General features: G+C 40.5%; 1 long non-coding RNA gene across 1 annotated transcript; it reads right to left on the reverse strand.

Annotated features, from left to right (window-relative positions):
- Nucleotides 1-629: 629 nt before the first annotated feature.
- On the reverse strand, nucleotides 630-1,046 carry LOC117767350. Its single transcript, XR_004614872.1, has 3 exons — nucleotides 854-1,046; nucleotides 736-741; nucleotides 630-697 (listed from the first exon to the last, which is right to left on the reverse strand). It is a non-coding gene; the product is annotated as an uncharacterized LOC117767350 (long non-coding RNA).
- Nucleotides 1,047-9,207: the final 8,161 nt, after the last annotated feature.

Here is a 9,207-nt window from a genome sequence, read left to right on the forward strand (position 1 = left end):
TATTGATACTTGCACAGCCATGCCATCATACCCTTCAACAAACTCCAGTTTCACATGTAGTAGTTCATATATCAAGCTGAGCAATGACTTGTCATCATGGCCTAACTGCTAAGCGTCCTCACACAGCTGTTCTGGGTACATTAGGTCACAGAGAAAGAAGGACTGACAAGAGGCTTGTCCAGGAGCCCCTAATCTATTAGGCCTTTCAGCAGGTCGAGCAAAGTGTTCATTCCCCTCCGAGTCGGTATCAGTTTGTTCTCAGTATACAATGATACTGACCCGGGCCTTTTTACCTGTGAATTGGCCTTTTCCAGCGCTGGGGACATGGCGGTGTAGTGATTAATTGTCAGTGGCAGGAGCTGATGGGGCTTAAATGAAATCCTTTGATGGTAATTTGTCTCTTGGATCTAGCAGCAAGATGTGAGGGTTGCATGTGGCTTGGATTTTGACACAATGTCGCTTTTATATAAGCTTCTATTATGAGCCAGAGTTACATAAAGAACCATTGAAATTAGAGGGACCTATAACAACATATCTGATGCTCAAATGCCAAAAAGTATCCCTTTCCAGCTTCTCATTTCTGTGGATTAGTTGCTTTTCCTCTTCATTAAGTGATTATAATAATGATAATAAAGTGAATTTCTTAAGGTTTTGGACTATGGTTATTGCAAAAATAATGTGAAGATGTCAGCTCAAGCTTTAGAAGCATTTTTCACTGTTTTCCCATTTCCTGACATCAACCTATTAACCGATTGAACTAGAAAACAGTAACTATTTAGTGACCTCTCATGCCCTTTGCATTTGTTAGTTGTTTCTCCACTCATTTATTCAGCTTTTCCTTTAAAATTGTCACCCATCCATACATCAGTGTGTGGACTGGCAGTGTCTCACGGAGGTGAGCTGTTAGGTTCACAGGAAGTGTGATCTATTTAGCCCAGCATGAGGTCAGAGGAGTTATTTTAGCTGGGGTGGGTTTGCATATCAGACATGACATCAGGGGTCAATGTGCCGTATGGCCTCCATTCCATAAAAATAGGTTCGTCTTGACGGTCTATCAGTCCAAGTAAGAGTTTAAGTTAAGAACCCCCCCCCCTGCCCCGCAATGTTTATTCTGATGCTTGATGTTATGAGACTTTTTTTTTAGTTTTACCTGAAGCTCCGGCCTGTGATCATAGGATATACTTATTGCATTTCTTCATACAAATAGAATGGTACTCAGTAGATTGCATACCTCCGCCATGGCCCAACAGTCTCCTTATGACACCTCATTTAAAATGACTAGATCCTAATATTTACGTGGATCTGCATCAAATTGCACACACTCATAAATATCAGTCCCCTACACATTGATGATTGTTTTTCATCAGGATCCGTGAATTATTCTCTGAGAAATCAACAAAAATCTTCCCGAACCCTCATCCACCAAGTTTCATGGTAATAGGTCCTGTCGTTTTCGTAATCTTTCTTACAAACAAACCAACCATCAAACAAATGGACAGGGGTGAAAACATAACCTCCTCCATGGAGATACTAAAATGATGATCACTTAATCAGAATAAGTCAGTTCAACTCTGAGGGCTGCCTCAGGGTGGTGTCCGCCCCTTTCCTTGACCTCACTTATTAGTATTTGTACTAAGAAATTCTTATATTGACAATATATTAGTTCTTATAGATATTCTCAATCATCTTACTAAATAAACAAGAAGTAGTAGTGTCGTTGTTGTGATGTGACAAGGACAACAAAGGTATAATATGACAGCTTTGCAAATCTAAAGTAGAGCACCATTCATTATCTCAGCTCCTGATTAATAGTGCTGACAGTTTTATAGTTACATGCAACTGTTTAAATACAGCAACAGATGCACAGCTCCACCATTTTGGGTGACAAAATTACACCGGTAAATAAACGTGACTTCAAGTCACAGTGCCAGTATTAATAACCGTAAATAACCTTCAGCTCCACATCTAAATTAGCTGCCATGTATAAATATAGACACAATACCCTTTAAAATAGTAAATAATATCTGTGTGTACTACATTTCTAGTACATCAGACAGCTTGATTCTGCATCCATCTACGGCCATCAGGAGTTCATGTAAATTGTTTAGGTTCTTTTCCTCAGAATCACGTCCAAAGGAATCTGCTGAAACGCTGACTGAGATATTGGCAACAAGAATGTGAAGAGGGCAATAAAACTTAACTAAACTAGGACTGTCTTGCTAGCCGTGAATAATCGTGGTTGTAAATTTTGAGCAGCACGAATAACACAAATCCCTATAAGTCATAAAAGCTTTCGGATACAGATTGTATTGCCTGTTGGCTTGAATATATGCAGACTGTCGGTCATCAGGTCTGTGTTGGATTTATAGTTAGTAATAGGTAGCATAAGCTCCAAGTGTAGCATTGAGGAACCACAGTGGAATGAGTGGATATTGTTTCGAATCTGCAGCTTGGAATATGATAGCATTTGACTTTTCATAACTTTTAAAATGTTTCCTTTCAGGTTATGTAAATGCACTCACATATAAGGATTTAAATCTCACTTCAGTCCCTTTTTAAAATGATGGATTATACAGAATCATCCTTTAAACAACCATCCCCCTGTCCTCTGATGATACATAAGCGTGCCTTCTGGGAAGCCAGATGTGAGCTGTAAGACAAACTATCGTCTCGAGGATAGTTTTGGACAAATGCACAATCCATCCAAGAAATTTATCCTTCCAGGCAAAACACACAGTGTGGATGAATGAAATAGCTTTGTTTCGGTGACAAATTCTTGTCTTTTTTTGTCATTCTTCACTTTTGTATTTGAAGGTAAGTGCTTGTATTCCTATTTAAATTCATTCCAGTTACTTGCCTCATATGCATTGTCCTATTTGACAAAATACAAGACCACAGTCAACAAAATCATTTAACTTTAGTGTCAGAATTTAAAATGTATTCAACAGTGGGCATATGCACTGCAAAGCACATTACATCTAGTTTGATTATCACTATGAAAGTATAAAGGGCACCCGGGTAAACCGTAATGGCTGATGAATACTACATAACTTCAATGGCCACAGTTTGACTCCTGACCTTTGCAGCATGGCGTAGGCTCCCTCTCTTTCTCTCCCTCTCCTGATGTCTCCTGTTTATTTCTACATTGGATGTGAAAGAGATGAAAAGTTGCTGCGCTCAGCCAGGAAATTGTCTGGCAGTCAACCCCCTGCAAAATCCCCAATGTGTTTCTTTTTTTTTTACACTTTATATTTTTGCACAGTCAACAGAATATAACATAGGCTACTATCTTTAGATGCACTTCCAAACATGTTTAGTCTTTGTGCTAAGCTAACGTGCTGCTGCCTGTAGCTTCATATTTGCCTACATACCTGCATCCACTTTTTCTTTCATTCTGCCAGGAAAATCATTCCTTTATCTCCAATATGCTGCTAAGTCTATCAGCCATGAGAGAAAACGGAAAACTTAGTATCCTGGAACGGCATGGCTTAGCATGGATTCAACCTGATCTCTGGCAACATGATGATGTTATGTCTTGTGCGATGAGCTCAGCCCAGTCGACTGCATGGGGTGATAAAGCTAACACAGATGCTAACTGTCATGTCACCATAAATTGTATGCGCGAATTGTGCATGCTTATTAAAGTATGCATCCTGACCCTTTAACAAGGGGGTTCCCAGAAGTGAGGGGCCTTTAGCTGAAGTGACTCAGTTGAGATTTTCATATACCTCTGGTTATCCAGGTCAACTACTCACCAACAGCAGTGTGGCCCGCCACACTCACACAGGCAATTCTATAAATAGTAAACAGTTAACATTTTTACTGTCCTGTGGTATGTCTATACATATAGGGTTAGGCTAGCATACATACAGTACATACTGTAGGTGATGTCACCGTGTGCTTTCGATTGCCTTCTTACCTCGCTAACAGAGTGACCAAGCTGCGTAAAACTCAAATGGACTTTGGTCTCACATTAATGAATCGGTCATTTAGCTAAGGAGTAAAAACACATTCACTTGTTGTGCTAAAAGATATCCATGATGCACATGCACCTGCGATCAAATCCTCTGCCCGATCGAGGGGTGTGTGGCCTGAAAGTGTTGTGACCACGTGTCCACAAGTCCTCACAGTGTGAAGTGACAACACATGATGCAAAGAGCTGACATCACTTCGGCTGGAATCTGTGATTTACAGCTTGTCACATAGTGCCATCTACCAACCCGCTCTGGAGAAAGAAAAAACAACACACCAAGGTCAGTCTTCTTCGAGGAGGGTTCATCAGTATGGAATTTCCAACACTGAATTTCATCCTGACAAGGTTGTCAAGAGACACAACCACAGCAGTGGCATAGGGAAGCTGATCAGGATTTTGATATTGAACAGATGAATATACAGTCTTTTATTTAAATCTGTTTCAATAAGTAAAATAGACACTCATACACAAACAAAGGACTTTTATACTCCTTTCCCATTGCCAGTACAGGAGTTTGCCTCTGTTGTCTTCCCCCTTGGTGCATCTTGTTCAACATCATGAATGAACTGACAACACTCTCACATCGCTGTCCTGCCAAATTAATGCATTCCCCCAGGTGTAACATTTCCATCAATGCTGATCAGAGCTGGAGCCGATAAAAACCAGAGTCTACTGCAGAGTAATTTGACCCAGGAGTGAACGCCGATTGTATCAATTCTCTTTGCAAACAAAAGCCAGATGTTAGTGGGTGTTAGAGGGTTTTTTGACTGGTGAAAAAGTTGCTTTATAGAAATAGCCAGAGTATTTGTGACATCACACACAACGTCCACCATTTTAGATGCCTATTCTTGTGTTAGCGTGGAGCATAGTTATTAACGTCAGCATGAATAGTTAGCAGCTACTACATTAGCCAGGTTTTTAATTAGCTATCAATCATGATGATACTCTCGACTTCATTCACTTTTCCTTTTCAGTCGTAAATCTTAAACAGACCTATAAGCATGAGTTAGCGAGCATGATATGGGCAAAATCGTACAGATATTTCAATTCTGATGTATAATAGATTCTATATTTGCCAAAAATATATTATATTATTAATATAATATTGTAAATTCGTTGATGTGTTCGGCTACATCTATTGCATCTATTGCACTTCTGTCCATCCTGGGAGAGGGGTCCCTCACATGTGGCTCTCTCTGAGGTTCCCTGTTAATAGGTTTGTTTTGGTAGTTTCTTTCTCACTCTTGTTGAGGGTTAAGGACAGAGGATGTCGCAGCTTGTTAAGCCCTATGTGACTTATTGTGTTTTTTGAATATATGCTATGAAAATAAAATTTGCTTGATTGATTGAAAATCATCGCAACCCTAACAAAATTCCTGGTTATGTTGTCAGTGTCCTTTTTTTGGTGCCTGTTCTCAGTGAAGTTTGTATAGAGGTTCATGGTCCCCATAGGATGAATTCCAATGACATTGGTACTCCCTTTTTCATTCAGCGCCACCATGAAGTTAATGTTTTAATTTGTCCAGCACTTCTTTTGGGCCCAATACCTTTAAACATGCTAAACGAAGATGGTGAACATCGTAAACATCATACCTGCTTAACATTGGTATGTTAGCATGGTGACATTAATGTTCGGGCTCAAGGCAAAGCCTCACAGAATTGCTGGCTTTGCTGTCCTGTTGTCACTTCAGACAGGTGAGTCTTTCACGTCTATGGTCCTCACAGATCATAGCTATGTAACTGGTTGGCAATCTGAGTTCTTTTTAGGGCATGAAATAGATTTTTTACAAAGATCCTACACGGTGACGTGTGTGTATCTCTTATCAGACGGGGCTTCCGCAGGTCTCACTGTATGTGAAGGACCTATTGATGTAGATGAGCATGGTGTGACCTCTCCACTGGTATACATCACGGCTCTGACAGGCCTGGTGGGTTATCCAGAATGACTCCAAGGCCACGTTGCTGCTCCACTGTGTCATGAGCCCGAAAGACACTTTGAACTGTTCACTCAAGCACAGTATGTCCCGCCCCCCCTCTTCAAAACAGGTGGTGCACTTCGGTAGGAGAACAAGGCCTATAGAATCCATGTGAATTAAGTATTTTATTATTTATTTCCATATCAGTTACAGAAAAATGAGCACATAAAATTGAGTGCTAAGCTGCTTATCCGAAAAAAATAATTGATTGCCAAATCAGATGAAGAAAGACACTTTTGGAACCTGAAGAATTTTGCGAAAACAAAACTATATGTCAGTTGTAAAACCTGATATTTGGTTAATTTGTACGTATTTGTGAAACCAAACTTTTGTGATGTGATGCTTTTATGTCAATAATTGACCTTTGCACATCTTTGGCTGTTAAGATTGCCGTTTGTGGCACTCATTTTCGAGGCTGAACATATTTTACTGAGATGAAGATGCATGTGGCACAACAGTAAGGTGGACAGAACACAGAGCTGCAGCCACTCGTAGCATTCAAAACATTATCACTTGTCACCCATCCTTATCTATGGCTGTTAGATCACTCCCCGGAGGCTCTCCTGAATCCAACACCTTGAATCCCCTGCCGACCCTCCATTCATCACTTTGATGCATCCATAGTTTGCAAAAGGTTTCCACGCAAGACCTCTTAACACCTGGTTGAGGGGATAGTTTTGCCCACCCCACCTGCTCTCCTCCTGCAGTGGATCAGCACTTTACACCGATCCCGCTAAGACCCCGTCTGTCGTCCGCACGGATTGAATGGCGAGCTCTGGCAGTTTTGCCCTGACCAGGTCTCATATCTCTCACCTGAGGCCCGTATTTTGTGGCTTGTCCAAATGCCACTCTTATCACCTATTAATCATGGGCCTCTTTCCCCAGCTATGCCCTTCAATGCTGGTGACAACGTAGATTCAGAGTGATGCTGTTGAAGATTGTCACATTACACGCAACACGGTAAAAAGAGCTGCAGGGCATGAGCGTGGATGGACCATAACTTTATTTAAAGGTTTTGTTGTTTTACACATACAACATCTGTGTTTTAAATTGCATTAAAGTAGGAGTTTGTTGACTGCACCACTCTATGGGTTCAATCTGTTGTTCATGTGGAGTTATTATTTGTGGGTCACAACCTTTCTGCACTGTGGTGAGGACATAAGAATCCAGCATATGACTGCTGCCTCTGGCTCGTTGTTCTTTGAAGCTCACGGCCGGTGCCCTCAGATATTGAGGCTGGTGATGACACACATGCTCAGCAGACAAAGTGCTCAGGCCACCCGGGCTTTAGGTGTCCTGACCTTGGAGCTTGGCTGTGAGAAATAACAACACAAGGGAGAGAAAGAATGCCTCCTATGCTGCACAAGGGGTCAAGCTGTTGCCCCTGTCAGGGTGAAGTTCAACATGCCTCCTGAGCCTCATATGGGTGTAAAATGTTTGTTTTACAAATGTAAAGAGACAAATGTAATAGACTCCAGACATTTTGAGCCTGAATGCGTCTGTAGACGCTGGTGGGGACAATGTTTGTCCCAGTGTAGGCTCTGGGAGTTGAATCACTGGAGGTGCAGAGAACAAATTCACTTTAATCCATTGATCTGAAGCCTGCTCTGAAAAACGTATCATTCTGTCCAATCCCATATCAAAGAAAAACAAAATAGCAGTAATGCCATCTGCCTGTTCGTGACATTCTGGAAAACAGTGATAGATTTACAGCAACTTCTTTCGTTTTTCAGCTATTTGAGGTATCTGTTAAACAGATTGTTGCATTGATTTCTGGGAAGACAGATGGTGGTGTGCATGCCTCAAGACAAGTGGAGGAATGAAAAATTGTTCAGCTCGGTAGATCAAATTCAGTATAGTGATGTCCTTAGGGTACATTTTTATTGCACGTAGGTGCATACGATCTCAAACACATATTTTTGAGTAGCTTTGTTTTCTTTCTGGCCATAGTTGAAAGTAGCTAAAATCGCATGAAATGCTTGAAAAATGAACAAAAATACCATTTCCACCCTGCCAAAGCAACGAGACAAACCTTGATAAATCTGTCTGCCTTATTTAAGTCTTCAAATGGTTATGTGACTTTTGCAGACAAAATACTGTATGATTTTGCTAAACAATATTAACAATCCTCAACACACCCAGAATAAAGCTATTTTGCAACCCATATTTATATTTCTTTATATTCCTTCACCCAAGTACTGCATGCTACTTATGTGATGTCTTTCTGCTGCTGTAACATTGCAAATTTCCCCAGTGTGGGACTAATAAAGGACTTCTTAATCTTAATTTTACGGTCAACCTTTGACCTAATCATAATGTTTTATAAGCGCTTTAAAATTGAAACTGTTGCACAACCCTTCATGTTGTTCAAGTATGAATGTTGAGTGAATCTGCTGTTGTCAGTGTGTCTTGTCTTCTGAAGGGGATGTGAATTGAAGCTATATTGTCTTAGCTATAATGTAATTATTATTTTCTTCTGTGCTGAAGTCATCCTCAGACCTCCTGCCACCCTGCAGTCCTTTCAGTCCCAGCAGCCCGATAAAGCCCTGTGCAGCCTCTGGCCTCCCTAGTGATCATTATTGTTGACACGTCGGGATGGTGTGCATTTCATCGATGAGAATTTTACAGCCCTGGGGCTCGTGATCTTTCAGGGAACAGCACTACGTCACCCTACAACCATCCCAGGGGGGACAGTCACAGATCAGTTTCAAATACTCTGCATCTTTCTTCACCAAAGGCAAACTAACCTAACCTCCATCCAGGAGTCTGCAGAGACAACCTGTAAGAGGAAGCAACTGTAGGTAAAGACACTTTACACACTGCATGAAACCTTTCAATCTAAATTATGTATTTCTAATCTATCTGAACCACTTAATTATTGCCCTGTTGCAACTCACAATTTGAAAGTTCTCTCTAGTGATGAACCTAAGACTGGAATGATAAATCGGATCAAAGAATCTCAGAGTGGAGGTTGCAGCACATTGTATCTGCTGCTTCAACAATCCTGCTATAAAGTATTTGTATAAGTGACATATTTAAGAGTCAGTGACAAATATAAAATAGTATCATCTGCATAAAACTGTAATTAAAAGTCATGGATAAATATTTAAAATCTTTGATTTGTTCAAATGTTACACTCTGCAGGCAAATAGCCTCACAGAAATCGAATTTAAGAGCACGTTAGTAATAGTGGCAGGCCAATCAATCCATCATATAAATAATAAACATTTTTTAAACTTAAGTTTTTGGTCTTTCTGT

Source organism: Hippoglossus hippoglossus, chromosome 1 (genome assembly GCF_009819705.1).
Source record: "Hippoglossus hippoglossus isolate fHipHip1 chromosome 1, fHipHip1.pri, whole genome shotgun sequence".
Lineage (NCBI taxonomy): Eukaryota > Metazoa > Chordata > Actinopteri > Pleuronectiformes > Pleuronectidae > Hippoglossus > Hippoglossus hippoglossus.